Here is a 15,222-nt window from a genome sequence, read left to right as displayed (position 1 = left end):
CCACTTAGGTCACTTTCAAGCTGCTTGCCATACACCTTCTCAACTGATAGGTACAGGCACTACTTCCTGTGATAAGAATTTATACCTGAAATTTGTTCATTCTAATCTTCCTTTCCCCTGATCCAAAGCAGAAGCTCTTCACCATACTCCCCTCAGTGGCTCTCATCCATTCACTAGAAGGTGAGGACAGGCCCCACATGTAAAAATATTGCTGATCAATGGAAAATAGACAATGTCATATAACACTGAGCAAGGAAATGATTAGAAAAAGGAAGAAATAATTTGTTAAGTTATTCCACTCTTTTCACTAAATCTATCATAAATCAAAGAGACCAAAAACCCCACTTGGGAATTACTGGATCTGAGAAAGAACTTATTCAAATGAATTCATCTAGCTAAGGGCAACTGTTATTTAACTGCATATTTTGAATTTTTCAGTATGAAAAACTAGATATTTCTATTCCACACTGACTTTTCACATATGTGGATGGTTGAATTTTGAAACCTCAGAGCACATTAGGAAATAATATTTTGTGGCATTATTGAGAGGATTTTTTCCCAAATGTGTCTACTGCCATATCTGGTATCAGGACCTGACTGGTTTGTAAATTTTTGCACATATTCCAAAAATGGATAAGTATTGTTTGAAATTTTTATCAGGTATAAACTAGGAAAGTTACAGCATGTTACGTAAAAGGGAAAGGAAGAATAATAAATCTATATTAATGCTGAATAGCGAGTAGCTTAGAAGATATTTTTATATTATTTTAAAGCTACTATATCACCTTTTCTCCAAGTATGATTAAAATTCAACTAGATAGGTTTCAAATTTAAGCAAAATCTTTTAATCTTGTTCTTTCTGAACACTGTGGCCTTTAGAACATTACAAAAATATGTATTCAAACATACATGTTCCTCACAAAGAGTTAATACATGCTTTTTACATGATTGCAGACTGTTTGAAATTCCTCAGTTCATAGCATAATTTAACCATAGACATGTATTCTGCATAGAACTAGATCTAAATTTGATGGATGTACAGTTTATCCACCTAGTAAATAAGAGTACAGAAGCACCAGGTAGACTATGAAATAGAAGTCCCCAGTGGTAAATAAAATGATATAAATAACATTCAGAACAGTATTGGACCTGTCATTGTGATAGTACATTTATGCATTTGACAGGGACTGTCTTTTCCTAAAGAGGTTAATAGAGTCACATTTATGTATCACCGAAGTTGAACTGATCTATACAGACTGTCGGGAGAAGGGCAGATGGATAGGTAAATTAGAAAATACTAAAATAACTTTCTTACTGCTATAATAATGAGGGAAAAGAGGAAGAACTAGGACTCTGAGAATCATTAACTCCCTTCTGATACCGTTCATAGTGTACTAACTTAGGTCCCTATCAATCCAGAGAGCCTGAAATACAGGAAAGTCACCTAAAAAGACCTGGGCAAATTATAAATGGATGCACAGTTATACTCCAAACAAACACATTCTTAATGCACATTTCCATGAACTGTAAACATCACTGATTGCTGAATTCATTCGTTCTAAATTCCATGCTGTAATGAAAAACCTCTGACAAATTGGCTTGGAAAAGGGCAAATTAATCAAATACCAAGGCATTATGGACAGATCAAATAAAACATCTTCATTTAAAACTAATACTTCTATGTTTAGCTTAACAATATTCATTACTAAGAGAAAATACTTATGCAGGCAAAAAGCAAAAAGGCAGTTCACACAAAATTACATCATAAGACAAATTATCATTGGAAGAATTAGTGTTCTTTAATGATGACAAGAATGTTCATATAAAATCCAGAAAGCAAAATCTAGATACTCTCTTTAATTTGATACTAATCGAGATCAGAAATTCCACTGTGAACTACCCCAATTATAGATAACGCTGCAACAGTTACAGTATAGACTGCACAGTTAGTAAAAAGCTAAAAATAAACTGGTTTTGTTATTGTTTCCATAATTCAATTCCTGAGCATGTATTGCTGGATATTAACAGGGATTTCTGCTACTATAGATCCTAAGTGTGTTTTGCAGAAACATACTTTTAATAATTTCACTCTTATCTGTTAGTTGCCTTGAATACTTGCCAGAAAAGAAGACCATAAAATAAGTGCATCCATCAAAATATCCAATTTAAAATTCAATAGTTAAAAAAAAACAGAATTTTGAATCTGCATTTACTGGCTATTTCCTCCAACATCTGCTAAAACCATTGACTAAGATAAAACCTCGAGTGCTGGTATTTGATAAAGGGCCTTGACTTTCAGAGGACAAGTGCTTGCCACTTTCTGAATCATTAAGTAGAAAATTAAGGGCTGTGTTCCTCCATCCTGGCAGAAGCATACCATATGATTTAGGTGATGAGTCACTGGGCTGGAATTTCGATGATCAAATATTCACAATGAGATCCTTGAGAATGAGCTACAGACCAAGACAAGAATTATCCACACAAGTTATCGGGTGAATAGTTTTGAATAATGAGCACATATGAGAGTCTTTGCTTATACAATCTGTGAAGAAAAAAAAATCAATTGTAGAATAAATTATTAAATTAAAATTATGTATCTGTCTTTAAAACATATTTGCCACATTATAGTGAACTGTAACCCTGATGGTAAAGGGACTGCCCTTTGGATTTCTAAGTGCAAAGTTTTCAGAATAGACATGCACTGCAATAATAAATGTCTGAATGGAAGTGATGGTGCAAGTTTGTTGTGGAACAAAAAAATATATTGCTTCTTTGATCAAAGGTCAGGCCTAGAATAGCAATGCAAACACACACACTCTGGGCATAGATGAGAAGTATTTCATAAATCTAGCAGAAGTGAAAGCTGTCACTAGTTTCTTTTTATGAGCTTGTTTGATGAGAGTAGCCTGAGGTACCAATTAAAGGGAGTTACTTTATGACATTATTAGTGCAAAGCGTGTTCAAAGGTGAGCCTATTTGTCATGCCTGATTAGCACCAAGTATGGGAAAAAATTAAAATGGTAACAAACCAAGTAAAATCTGTTTTTTAAAAAGATTGAGTCAAATTGATTTGACTTTCACTTGTTCAAATGCAAATTCGAGTTGCTCAGAGCTTTGTTTTCTTTTGACGACTTTTTGTAATTAGGATTCAGAATACAATTTCCTATCAACCCACAGGTACCATGACAAATATTAATACTATAGTTTAGCTAATTTTACTGAGTATTTGCGTGGGAGGTTTTGATTTACTGGGCTTTCTAATCACGCTGTTGTTTCTCATTCTAAACCACTTGACTGATTTTCTTACCAGCCCTTGACTGGAAAAATAAAAGGAGCATATAAACCAAAATTATCAGCAATTAAGCTAGGTGGCAACTAGGCTTGCTTACTACATTTTGCACAAATCTCCAAATTTCCTTTAAAAACTCCAAGGCTCTTGCAATCTCTTCTAGAGAGTCTAGAAGAACATTTTTCATCCAGTCGGGAAACCATGTGAAACTTTGACACTAGAGCTCCTATAAAGGTAACTTTTTTCTAGACTATAATAGTCAGTGGAACTTTCCCATTTTCCCACTTCCTTAACTAAAGAAGTTTTATTAACAATCCCCCAAAATTCCTGATTTTGAAATCTTAAATTAATCAAAAGTCATTGGTTTCGGTAATTTTCCCCTTTATTAACAATCCATAAATTTTATTTCCCATCCTAGTGTGGATCAAAGTTATAGTCAAACTCAATCATATTTGAGAAAGCTCATAAGGATAAGGTGTAACGGTTGATTTACATACTAACCCTCAACTTTTTTATTATTAAGTGCAATCTAAAACTAATTGTGTTAAAACATCACCCTTTACTCATAAAATCTGGACTTCAAACTGTGAAATCAACTCCTCTTGCCCTCTGTCCTAAATAGGACTCAACAGAAGCCAAAAAAACCCAGCATCAAACTTTCATAGTTATCTCCTTTTCTCCACAATATTAAAAACAACTTTTCATTTTATTGTGAATCCTAGTGCCTACATTATAGAATTGTGTAAGGAGAACAGCCTTTTTGAGACAGTGGCATTCTATGTGAAAAAAAAGTGCTTGAACCTAGTCCAATACTAAAACAGTGGTTGTATTTAATTCATCTTAATTAACCAGGAGGATGCAGATGCCGTATATGCATGCCACATACTCTCAATTGATGGGCAGTGCACAGTCCCCTGTAGATGTGCAGACCAAGTACACAATGCATGTGACTTGCTGGCACCCCCTTTTATAGAGGGAGCTCAACAAATTGACATTTGCTCAATAACATTTTGTGCCTACCCAATAATTAGCACTGAAAAGTTTGTTTTCTATTTCTACACCCTTCTAAAAATGCAAAAGTTGTTTTCATTAAAACTACTACAAAAAAAGACTCCAGTCATTGAACAGTATAATCAGCTCATATCCTTTCACAATTTCCAAGGGAAGAAATTATGGCATGATGCAAATCATATTCTCAGCCAAGTTTTTTCCCTAAAAAACTTCTGGACAATTAATGTGCCCTTAAATATTCACTTTGGCTGCCCAAAACTAAATAAGTTGGGATTCCAGAGTAAGACAAGAGAATTCCATTAAACTGCATTAAAAATAATAAAAAAATCAGAAGCCAAATAAACAAAACCACAGTCATAAAAAAGAAACATTTCTCTCTTTACAGAGAATAAATAAGCAATGTTTATTTTAGATTTAGCATGTCCAACCACATTTCTTAAATGGAAGCTTTTCCTAAGTGTCTGACAGTCATTAAACAAGTAAACCTGCAGCAATTCCTTCTCTCTTTCCTTACCCTTTCTATGTCATGAATAAGCTGATCTGATACTTTCAGAAGTGACCACATTCTTTCATGGAAGCTTTTCCTAAGTGTCTGACAGTCATTAAACAAGTAAACCTGCAGCAATTCCTTCTCTCTTTCCTTACCCTTTCTATGTCATGAATAAGCTGATCTGATACTTTCAGAAGTGGCTTCACTTCTGATCTTTGTCCCCTGTTTACATCTCTTCTTTACCTTATTTATAATGTGTTCAGTACTATGCATTTGTCTTCCTACTTTGTAATACAGAAGTTTAAAACTTCTGCCTTTTTACAAAAAATATGGAAGTCAGAGAAGTACTGAGAAAAAAACGCACTTTTCAGCTTCAGCACATTAATCACAAATGACTTTTGGCTTCAATGCGGGTGTGAAAAAAGCTTATTACAATAATAGGTTCTTCTTCCTCTAATAAGAAAGAAAAAATGAAATACAGCGAAAAGCTTGGGGGCCAAGTGAAGACAATGTACAGACAAGGAAAAATTAGTAGGGAATTGTGGGAGGCCTATGAAATGCCAAGTAAATATTATGAAATTTTTCCACTTAATTAAGTTAGGGCATGAATGTAAGATTATGAAAAACAGGTAATTAAAGTATCTTGTAGAAAGTTATCTCTTCTAATAGAAAGGTCAACCAAAAAGGCAATAAAGTAGGAGGAGGGAATCCCACCTAAGCAATCTTATGAATTAATTGCAACAGTAAAAAATTCTTTCTTTCCTAGAATGATTGCAAAAGCCAAAAGCTTTACAGACTGAGAGAAGCAGCAATTTCTCATTTTCCTTCAAAGACTTCCTCTTCTTATTGTTTATGGAAGATTTACCTGCTATTGACCAGCGACTTCACAGAAAAGCAAACTAAGGAAATTGATATTGCATACTGGCCTGAAACTGTGAAATTTTTTGCCATTCTTGCAGGAAGAAGCCAAGCTAGAGTCTGTCTCTGGCTATTACCAGCCCTGCCTTCAATGCTTGACACTTCTGCTATACTATTAGAGCATTTTAGCCCATCTCCAATACTTTGACATTAGCATTCTTGTCCAGTGACTCAGAAAGTGTCCTTTTGGTAAAATATGTGAGTGTGTTGCACCAGCACCAGAATATTATCCTTTACAAATCTTGGTATATATCTTGGTATGGCAAAAATATTTTCCATTGGAAACATTTATTCAGATAGAAAATAAGATCCAAAGAATGAAAAGCAGATTGAGATAGAAGTTCTTCCAGAAATACTGAAGTAGCTTGTTGGAAAAAAAAAATTAAAAAAAAATCAGAGTTGTGAGGAGATCAATAGCAACCAAAAGGGTTGATATGCATTAAGTGTGAAATGTTGGAATGAGATTAGTTCATTGGGGACTGGGCAACATTTTGACCTTTCTGCCTAGCCTAAATAAATACTCCGGCATTATTTCCCCATCCAGAAGATGCTTTGGACATTTGTTGTTCTGTGCTACACTAAAGCATGAAAACAAGCCTTCTACTTCTGGGTCAATAACCTGTAGAGTTGGAAGGGATTTTTCTCCCCTTTCATTGTCTGTGTTGAGGTCAGGACAGGTTAGAACCATCAGGCACCACCTACTGCTCAAGTCAGGGTACAGAGAAGTGTGAAGCCTCTTGTGAGCTGTGGTGAATGCTCAACATCATTGCCCACAGCTGTGTAATATTTCTTGATCAATAGCAAGCATCACAACCAACATTAAGAGTTTGTAGAGAAGGAATTATCACCATTATCATCTAACTTGCAGGAATACCCAGTACAGAATAATACTGGGATCATTTGGAGGTCTCTTGACTCATCAGTTCCCTAATATTGCTGACACGTTCAGAATCAATGATATCCCACTCACTCTTGTTACTTGCTCAACATAAGAAGGAAGGTGCCAGAGAAACAAATATTGTAGTAATGTTCCCACTGTGTTGTGGACTGGATACCCAGAGAAAAATGCAGAATTCTGAGCAGTGTATCACTTGCAGATTTCCCAGCACACAAAGAAACTTGATTCCACACTCAGTAATATTTTCAGTGTTTCAAAACCTATGCAAATTGCCAGCATAGAGGAAGGACTAATGCAGACTGCATACTTAAAAAAAAAAAGTTCTTCTGAACTGTTACGCGCAAGACACACTGAAGCAGTAAGAATTATTATTCCCCTTCTTAAACACTCTGTTTAACCACATAAATGGACAACCAAATAAACCAATGTCACTTAACTATAAAGCATTTCACTGCCCTAGGGTGTCAGTCTACTCAAAAGTAATTCCCAGACACCTAGCTCTCCATCCATGATCCCTTCATCTGTGTTTCTGCACTTCAAAAAGCCAAAACTTCTCTGATGATTTATCTTAAAATGCTAAATTGAAGTACTTGGAAATGAGCATTAGATAAAACTCCACACTCTTATCTTGAAATGAAAAAAAAAAAAAAAGAAGTTACCACCCAAAAATTACCCAGCAATGACTGCTGGCATTACAACATAGAAAAGAATGGACTTGCTGTTGTTATACTCATTTCTTTCAGATATTTTCCTTTCTAGAAGACCTATCTCTTTCTTATCAGTTGCAAAATATCACAAAATTCTTGCTCAATGCCTGTTAACATCCACTTTGAACTCTTTTATAATTTTTTTTCCACCAGACTTTGTTTTCCATGTTTAGATTTGCCAGTCTCAAAGACTGACAACACATCTTCATGGAGAAATCAGGAGATATAAAACATAAAGGAAGCTCAAAATAGTCTGTGAACTTTCACTAGGGGTTTTTTGCCTTCTTCTTTTTATAATTTAAAAGGGCAGCTTCTGAATATATTCTAATCTTAGAGGATTATCCAACAGAATTTGACTAGGAAGCCCTTAATATGCTTATGGCAGTGTTGATAGTCAAGGTGACAGAAGTCTTGCTTAATTTATTGTACAATAGTTGACCCTAGTCAATGTATTTATGACTTCTGTTGAACTGCAATTCAAATTTAATCGTTCCCATTCTATTGCAAACTCTGTTTGTATACTAAATGTTAGAGGACTATAACTCACAGATAAAGGGATGAATTTAGAAAAAGAAGCAGTCTTACTGTGAAGAACATGTATTATCTTCTGAAACCTACTTAAGTTAGAAAATGTTTTCAGGCCTTGGAGAATATGATTGGCAAGCTCATCTCACATGGTGAAAGTCCAGAATCTTTAGGAGAAACAATGAATTAATTTACAACTAAACATTGGACCATCTTCTGTCCTTCACAGCTCAGGTTTATAGAGGAAAAAAAAGAAGCATCCCAACTTTCCATTGGCATATATGCCATTTTGCTGTTTCAAAGCTGGGATATTGAGGAATACTTTAAAGAAAAAAAAATTTGAATGCTTTCAAACATATTCAGAAAATAACTAATTTTTTAGTACCGGACAATTTTTACACTGACATAAAGTTATCTGTATCTATTTAAATAAAAACAATACTGAATGTAGCACAATGGAAGAGACATTTAACCTGTGAATTGCAAGGTTATTTTTGTAGCTGTGTCCTGTCTAACCAGTACAGCACATGATTTATGGTCTCCAGCAGAGCTTCATCATCATTGTTCTCACCTTTATTTCCATCATAGTTAATTAAAGGGAAGGTCATTGTCACCTTATGTTCTAAGCCTTCTTAACATAATATATCACCCTGGGTAAGCTTTAATAAGGAGAACTGTGAAGGAATGCTGTTATAGAAAAAAAACTTTGGAGCATAATCTATCCTGTTAACAATTACAACTTAGATTTACACATAATGAAAGTTAATAAGCAGACAGAATGAAGGCTACATCTTGATACTCATTCAAATCTTGATTAATTGGCTGTGTGATCTCATGGAATAAACAGCAGTATGCTTTTCTTGACTTCAGGCATATGTATGTAGAGTGAGTTTCTAAAGCAAAGATCTCCCCTTGAAATAATTTTAGCATACAAAACACTCTGCCAGTTGGAAAGAAAAAGAAAGAAGAGACAAAAAAGCAAAGCATGTATTTTAAATATTACCAAAGAAACCTCTTTTGACGCTAGATGTACAAAATAAACCACCTTTAAACTTAAGATTGGCTCAGACAGATTACAAAATATTCAGACAATGAAGACAATGGGTCTAAACAGTTTCAGTAGGTGTTAGTTTTTTTAAAATGCCTAAGGGAAAAATTCAAACTGACTTATAATTATCTCCTAAAGAAAACCAACTCTCTAAAACACACATAGATCTAGGGGGGAATACAATTTAAATATATATTTAAATCTTAACTCCAGAAGAGCTCAAAATATCTTCTCTGCTTAATCTATACTAAAAATTTGATAACTAGTATGCTGTTTATATAATTGGCCAAAATGTGGGCCAAATGTACATGGAAATTGGAGCTGAACAGCACTACTGTACTAGTACTAGTTAGTTACAGACAGTCATAGAAAAACTAAATGCTGAATTCATAGCTTCCCAAACTTATGCTCATTCTAGAAGACAAAGCTGATTTTTCTTGTAGCATTAGTGGACTGCATTTACAAGCCCTAAAAGAGGCAATGCACAAAAGTACAGTCCTTGTCATTTGCATGTATAGTGCCTCCTGTCCTCATGTTGCAAACACAACAGACTTGAACTTGCCTTTATGGACACACTTTGCCTAACGGGAGGCAAGTTTGCACCTCAGCCAGCTGGGCTGTCCAGGTAAATCATGGACCACAGAGCCAGTCTGTATACTGACAGCTAAAAATTTGGATCCAGACATGAAAATCTTGCTTTTCTGCAAAATTAGCAAAATTGCTAATTTTGACTTCCTTACCATACAAAAAAAAACTTCTCCATCAGTGGAGAAAGCAACTTGTCTCTATGGAATCGAAAGCATACTGATCTAGGACCTCCTCATCGTAGCTGCAGTGTTTCCACTACTGCCTCCAATATGCATCTCTGACATGCTAATATGCTTTTAGATTGTGATTCTAAGATTTGAACAGGGCCTCCGTGGTTTGAGGAGTCAGAAAACAAATTCATGGTTGACCTGAGACATTTGTATCAACCTCTTCCAATGACTTGGTTGGAAACATCAGAAGAACAGCTAACAAATGGTCACTTGGACAACTTGCCTTTGACACCAGCAATACTTTTGAAAGCACATCTCTCCAAACCTCAGAAATAGAATATTAACACTCTTTGGAGATAACAAAAGTATGTTATCTCCCTATTTGTCTTGACTTGTCTTCTGGCAGCATTATTGAAAGCCCTAGATGTCTGAGATAGAGACCTGTGAAAAGTTCCATGGAAAAGTCACAGATCAGGTAGAGACAGTATAAAAGAAAGGCACTACACACTCAGCACCATGCTGAGAAAATTATGGCACTTCAAGACAAACATATTAGCATCTTCATGCAACAACAAACTTGTTCATGCACATGCAGAATGTTACTGTGCAATTGTGTGGGAGGGTGGGTTAAATACTGTACACTGTATTCACTCACCACCAAAGTAGACTTCGCTCTTAATACTCTGACGCAAAATTCATCTTAAACACCAACAAATAATTTTGGCCAATAGCATTATTAATTTACTGCAACAGTGTTGATCTTTACATCACATCCTGTGATCATACACAGGCAGCTCTTCAGGAACTCCAGACACAGCCTTCTACTTTCTTTAGAGCAGCCAAAAAGTAAAGCAGGGAAGTGAGCAGGGATGAATTCAGCTCTTAAGATTTCTAATAACCGATTGTTCGACTTAGTGTACTGTGAAGCTCTCAGCTGTATTTATTAGAGTAGTTCATTTTGCTTCAGGACAGAAGTATGCCTCAAAGCCTAAAATCAATGTTAGTACTTTAATTATCCAACCAGAAAAATGCAGCAAAAGAGACCTCTCACCATATGCATTCATAAAAGAACCCTGGCAACAAAACATAATCCACACTACACTGGAACTGCTGGAAACCTGAAAAAACAACCAGATGTTATTCATGTTTCAGGCCTTCCAATTCTCTTTAATTTCTGTCTGTTGTTGTATAAAAGGAGATGCTTAGCAAAATACTATCTTTTGCATAAACAGTGTATTGCTTTAGCTCCACATGAGATATGAGGAGATGTCTTAAATTTTGAGGCCTTAGAACTTCTCTCTTGATTCTAGTCTTAGTCTTAAACATTTATGTAAGTCAAAAAAAAAAAAAAAAAAAAAAAAAAGCCTTGATGCCAAAATACCACTGAAAAAACCTGTATTTCTATTACACATTTGGCAAGTCTTCCAACCTCCCATTAAGGAAGGTGTGTGCAACTCACTGTGCCAGCTCTGACTGACAAACAAAGATAAACCTGGCCCCTACTTTAGAAGCTCCTGCTGACTAACATGTTGAACATAGAACTTACAACTTCTTATCAAATCTGAACTAATTAGCTAATTACCAGCTGCATGAACCTTCTTGGGTCTTCATCCACACATCAAAGATCCATAATTAATACAACCTTCACAGTTCCTAATGGCTTTGCACCCCTCTTTGAGTAATATATTCACTGCTCCTGCATTTTCAAGGGTTCTCCATTATCCTCTTTTCCTCCCCCCACTTGACTTTGCACTAATTGGAAAGAAAGAAAAGATGACCTATATTTGCTTTGTGCAATGACCTGCACTGCCTGTCCCTTCCACAAAAACTGAGGCACCGGATGTGTCAGGCAGTTACATGAAGGGTCTTTCCAGGCATGGAGGCTGCCACTTCTCTCTTCTGATGGTATCCAAAGCAAAGTCCAAAATCAGAGTTATGCACCATGTCAACTCTGACAGACATCCTACCTGCTGAGAGAGACATTATGTTAACAAACACAGAGAGTCTGCCTCTGAAGGAGAAATGGTCTTATGAGGAGCAGTTGTGGGAACTTATTGCTCTCTACAGCCACCTGAAAGGAGTGTAGCCAGGTGGGTGTCAGTCTCTTCTCAGGGATAACAAGTGACAGATGAGAGGAAATAGCCTTGGTTGTGCCAGGAGAGGTTTAAATTGGATATTAGGAAAAAATTCTCTAGGGAAAGTGTTGTTCAAGCATTGAAAGAGTCTGCCCAGGGAAGTGGTGGAGTCCCAGTCCCTGGGTGTGTTCAGAATACATGTGGATATAGCACTGAGTACATGGGTTAGTGGTGAACATGATGATGATGATGATGATGGTGGTTGGACACCATAATCTTAGAGGTGTTTTCCAATCTTAATGTTCCTACGATTCTACACAGCCATGTAAATCCTTGTTTTCAGCTCGTCTGAATTTTGCTGGCACAGATTTGTTCTCATGCGACAAAAAGTCTCCTTTTTAAGCAGCTTTGAACAAGTTTACAAGGTTCACTGGCTACACACTTGACAAAATTTTAGTACTTCTACTAATCTGCAATATTCAATCAACCCTGACGCTGATTATCCAGTAACAGCTCCAGCTTGTCTTCACAATGGCTCTTGAATGGTTTCTCAATGCAAGATATGTAAATGAGAGAGCTATCTGAAAAGAGAGCCCTTGGAATCCCCCCTCATACTGCTACTGTCCTCCACTCAGTTGGGCAATCCCCTTAGTAGTATCACCCCTCTCCTGACACCTGGCAATAATTCCAGCTACATTAGAAAGGAAATTCCTTAGAAAGGAACAAGCAATTGAGAATGTAGTAATGCAGCAGTTTGAGCCTTTAGAAGCAGCAGTGGGACAGATAAGAGGAGGTCTTCTTAACAGCTCTTCCAAATTCCGTGGCACCATGCAAGACTCTTTTACCTCCTCCAGAAATTAGCTAACAACTAAATATCAGCTATCTTAAGGAAGATCTTCTGTCCAGGTGGTCATCAGCAGCAAGAATGGGATAAAATAGAAACTGTAAGAAAGGTGAGTCCTAATGTGCCCTAATTTATAGTGTAGAAAAGCATGAGCTTTTTGGCCTCAGGGACTTGGAGTCTTTACTTGACACTGGTATTTAAAGTGACAGATGATTACCCAGAGATGGAAATAATGTGACATTAAAATATTCTCCAAGAAATAGAACATTTGATAACCTAGCTCAAGAAACCTACTCCAAAATAATAATAAAAATAAATTACTAATAATGATAATCATTAAAGTCAGGCTGGCTTGTGGGGCAGCATGGAGAGTCTGGTTAAGTAAAGCAAGTGAAATGACCCTATGTCTAAGAGCAAGATCCACTCTTAATGCCTAACACAGCCACATAAGGTTTGGGAAATGAAATCAGTAATGAGACTCACATGGGAACCACACTGAATGAACTTCACTTACTGACATGCCTCCATATCCCTGCTATGAAAGAGCTCATGATCAATACTGTATCAGTAGCTGTATATCAGTCCACAGAGACCCAATCTCACATTATAAAAACCAATATATTCTCAATTAATAATCAAAAAACGCACACTCACAACTTACTGATGACCTTCACGGGTAGCAAACAAATCTTTGTACCCCCTAAAAATTATGGTAGTTTTCTTCCCCCAGCCTCTCAGCCTCAAAGCACACCTTTTTCTATTTTCTCTCAAGACTTAGGAAATTCACACTGTTTGAAAGTACAGCCAGAGAGTTCTTCAACACAGACAAAATATCATCTGTCAAAAAACCCCCACATTTTCTATATTTTTGTAGTTTAAAATATGACAACAATGCCGCCTATTAATAGTCTGAGGCTGTATTTACATGATTCTTTAATTTATCCTGATTGTTAAGTTACAGAAATCTAGCTGGTCTCACAATTGCCTGCCAATTCAGCATGCCCCTCTCCAATGTGACTGATTTGCTGAAGAAAAAAAGTTAAAAACTGTGGAACAAGTTCAATTCTCAGCATTACACAAGAGGGTTAGAGAATAGCTAGCAATAAAAAATATATACATTTCAAGCACTGTTTACTATTTATATCTTTATAAATCATGTATAGCATCCTGCTCTATTCATATTTTTACAGCATAAATTTCGTAGGTGACAAGTTGTGACAGTCATACAAAATCTGATTTTATGACATTTTTCCACTTGCTGTCTTTGGTATTAAAAAAATCAGGTTAATGTCATTCTGCTTTGTATTTATAGTTCCTATAGAATGACATGGAAAAATTTCAGAGTAGGTTAGTCACATTGATATGCATTTGTTTTCCTACATATCTTAGACTGCCTACATATAAAATCAGTAAATGTACTGTAATCCATGTCTCAGCAAGCCAGTGCTGTTTATACTAATTCATATAAAAAAATCTTGTACACTAAGAAATGTCTATAAATATTCTCTTTGGGATTTCTAAATTCACCTGCCTCTTTAAAAACTATTGCTGTTTCTCTAGTGACTGAAGAGAAAACACACTGAAAATATAAAGGCCTATTTCTCCTCCCCTCAAAGCAATCATCATTGAGAATTGCTTTAGTGAGTGTAGGACTACATAAAACCTTTCTAAGTGGATGTAATTTACGAATCAAGACTAATCAGTTAACATTTTTCTCTGACTTCCCCAACAAAATTCATCCTTCTGAAAAAAAAAAAGAGGAACTCCAGTAAACAGCATTAATTGCCTCATATACAAGAAAACATACAGTATTCCTTATGCCGCCAACACCTCTATAATACCAAATACAGGCACACACTAAATAAACATTGACTTTTATTACTTACAATATGGCAAGAAACACACCCTGTAGGTTCTTCAAATTATGGCACAAAGTTATAGAGAAAGTGATGATGTTGTCTGGCAAACCTGAACAGTTTTCTTGTTCTCAGCACAAAATTGGAAAGAAAACTATTTCAGGGTCTATCAGAGTTAGCTAAACAAAAGACAAGAACTCCTAAGTAAAAATAAATACCATTACATTTGCTTTTCACAGTGCACTGGTTTAGCACAGAGGCTGATTGACCAAAATTTCAGTTATTACACAATAGGATGTCCCTGCACATCCTAAAAAGGAAACATGCAATCACTTTTTATCAAAACTGTTTTCTCTTTTTTTATCATTATTTTATTTGGCTGATTTGAGGCTTGTTTTCTTCTGCTTAGTTTTAGGAGGATTTATGAATATTAGGGGGAGTTGCTCATTTGTTTGCTTTTCCAGTTATTAATATTACTAGTCCATAATGTCCATTACCCCATATAATGCATGATATACTCTGTCTGGAAAGAAATTCCTGTTCCTTTTGCCCTGTGAAAACAAACAAAAGTTAAAGAGTCTGTGCTAGTAGGGTTTTATGACTGATTGTCCAAAATAGGGTAGGTGAGAAGAACTCAGGATAGACCTCCAAAGGTCTATCTGTAGCATGAGGCAAAAAAGAAAGAAATAAACCCTTCTCACTAGGAGAAAGTTATAGAATAATTTCAAAATTAGCCCACTAAATATAGCACACTTTTTTTGAGGTTCCTGGACATTTTATTTTTACTGTAAGTAGTTCCTAAA

The 15,222-nt window shown here is 35.8% G+C and overlaps 1 long non-coding RNA gene across 2 annotated transcripts in view; it reads right to left on the bottom strand.

The window, feature by feature from the left end:
- Positions 1-14,583, bottom strand: part of LOC132330367 (uncharacterized) — a 39,254-nt gene extending 24,671 nt beyond the window's left edge. For both annotated transcript variants that reach the window (XR_009487299.1, XR_009487302.1), the window contains exon 1: positions 14,450-14,583. This is a non-coding gene — a long non-coding RNA (uncharacterized LOC132330367). The remainder of the gene's footprint in view (positions 1-14,449) is intronic.
- Between the last annotated feature and the right edge of the window lie 639 nt (positions 14,584-15,222).

Source organism: Haemorhous mexicanus, chromosome 1 (genome assembly GCF_027477595.1).
Source record: "Haemorhous mexicanus isolate bHaeMex1 chromosome 1, bHaeMex1.pri, whole genome shotgun sequence".
NCBI lineage: Eukaryota > Metazoa > Chordata > Aves > Passeriformes > Fringillidae > Haemorhous > Haemorhous mexicanus.
The sequence above is the reverse complement of the archived record's forward strand: the minus strand, read 5'-3'. Positions and strand labels throughout refer to the sequence as shown.